Source organism: Glossina fuscipes, unplaced genomic scaffold (genome assembly GCF_014805625.2).
Source record: "Glossina fuscipes isolate IAEA_lab_2018 unplaced genomic scaffold, Yale_Gfus_2 110127, whole genome shotgun sequence".
Lineage (NCBI taxonomy): Eukaryota > Metazoa > Arthropoda > Insecta > Diptera > Glossinidae > Glossina > Glossina fuscipes.
The window spans coordinates 5550-7974 of record NW_024005754.1 but is presented as its reverse complement, the minus strand read 5'-3'; the positions used below and the strand labels follow the sequence as shown (position 1 = coordinate 7974).

General features: G+C 32.1%; 1 long non-coding RNA gene across 1 annotated transcript; it reads right to left on the bottom strand.

Annotated features, from left to right (window-relative positions):
• Nucleotides 1-541: 541 nt before the first annotated feature.
• Nucleotides 542-906, bottom strand: LOC119644330. Its single transcript, XR_005248504.1, has 2 exons — nt 740-906; nt 542-665 (listed from the first exon to the last, which is right to left on the bottom strand). It is a non-coding gene; the product is annotated as an uncharacterized LOC119644330 (long non-coding RNA).
• Nucleotides 907-2425: the final 1519 nt, after the last annotated feature.

Below are 2425 nucleotides of genomic sequence, written 5' to 3'. Positions count from 1 at the left end.
TGTTCACCGATTTGACTCACTTAATGTATTAATGAATTCGTTAATGAGCCGAATAATATCCCTTAATTTCTCTGATTTTATATAGAAAACGGAGGCGAATCGCCTACAGGAAATATTGTTAGCCAATAAAAGGTGCAAGTATTCTTCAGTTTGTAAGTATTGACGTTTGGCTACATGAGCTAATTATGTAAATTGGAAATTCTGCTATTCAAGATAAGATTTGTTTGTTAAGAGTGAGATACCTGTAGTTTCGACGTATCACTGTATAGTTGACTTTCTCTAACTAGTCAATAGTAATAACATTCAACCAATACCAATGGTCACATGACTAGTCGAATCTTTATTTCTCAATAACTAAATGCAAATTACTATGCAATACATTTAGAACGTTAGCCATTATGACCTTCCATCTCACTGCATGTCTTACTTTCTACAAATAGCTTCACACTTAATTTTCCCAAGTGTTATGTAAAAATTGAATTTTTCATATTCTGTGTTATTACATAAAAGTTTTATGCTTTTTTTCTCAGATGCTCTTACCTGTTTTTGTACGTCAGCGTCGCTAAGTGCCATTTTTTATGATTTGATTTGATTTTTTTGTATCGGACAGTTATTCAAAAGACAAATATCACGAATCACTCACAATCACCGGGGTTCAAGGATTTCTGCAAATTTTCGAAAGACAAAACTTATTGAGGTCTTTTAGTTTGTAAACAAATTTTTGTAGGCAAAATCTTACAATATTTTCCAATAAATGAGGATTCGCAATTCGCGACTTAGTTCTTTTTGTCTCAAGTTAATTTGGTGTTGCTTCACAAAAAATTTAAGAATTCTTTGCAACTTTTTCTCTTGGTCATATGATAAACAGGGTTATCAAGCTGCTGTTTTTTTTTTTAATCTCACAGTGCAGGTAAACGATACAGTTGGTGAAATTTCTTTCTTCAAGTTTAAACAATAACAAATAGTTTCTAACGAATCGCTCTATCATATATTATTATCTTAGGGAAAAACGCAATGAGATCCTTTAAGCACCGAGAAGTTGAGTACGTTAAAAGTTATGAAACCGAAATAAATTTCCCTCCTTAAAAAAACAATCATGCCTCATTATTATTATCTTCCTTGGTTTTATGAAAGGGCCTTTTTTAAACCATATCATTGATTGTCAAGTTGTCAATTACGTTAATAGTTTAGCAATAATTGCACAAATCTGGTCAATTCTCACTGCAAAGTGTTCTCTCACATAATAAGAGTAAAGTCACATCTAATTCATAGTTGCAGAATACTGACTATAATCTTTTTCAACTATTTTTTTAAAAACTATTGTTAAAAAAGTTCTTAACAACTTCAAGCGAAGCTTACTACGCATCATGACTATCCAAAAGAAGTATCTAGTCAGGCCTTGTACATCACATTGGAAGTCAATTGAAATGATTCAGCACCGCATACATCGCTCTTGGCGCTATTTATATATAATTTATTCAACACAGATATTTTCTGTTTTGAAGAACAGGGTCATACCTTAATCTGTAATTTTTGCACGAACGACTTGAAACCACAGATTTCTTCACATAAAAGATATGACTTTTTTGATCTTCGAGATCTATGATTGCACCCCTGCCAACGATTTTCCCTTCTAAATGACAACAATAACATATTTTGCAATTCCTACGTTATCATCTTTTCTCCGCATAAAAGAAATTGCCTGACGATATATTTTTCAGCTAATTTGGCTTATAAAACTATGAATGACCGTCATATTTATACCATTGCTAAAACTGTTCGATCCTACGAACTACTAACAAACTGTCTAGAAATAAATGGGAAATTGCCCTACCTCTGCCAAACAAAAGGAAAAGAAAGCAAAAAAAAAAAATCTATCGTTCAAAGTGGTTTGCCTATGTCGAAGACGATATAACAAATCTAATCAGAGGCAACAAAACAATAAGATGTTCACACATTTGTATAAAAATTGGGCACTTTAGAGAATAAGCGTATAAAGTATGGGCTCTTTAGAGAATAAGCGTATATGTTCTCAATAATTTGTATAAAAATTGGGCACTTTAGAGAATACGAGTCCACATTTGTTTACACTTGTCAATGCTTGAACGAAACTTGCGGGGAGGTAAGACCGTAGCAAACTGATGGCAGAAGTTGAATTGGTAGAAATCAATAAAAAAAGACAACGTTATAGATGTCAAGCGGCTCAATTTATTTCGGATATATTTGCCCGTTTCATTTACAAAAGCGTAGATAAATTAAAAGAATGACGCATACTATTAATGCTCGCATTTATATAAATTAAAAGTAGTAGAATTCAAAAATCGTTTTATAAACTGCTGCTCTACTTTTTCTTGTTGGTGTAACAATATTTATTAATGTAACAATTACGCGCCAATTAGAGCGTTTTTTTTATATATGTAATTGT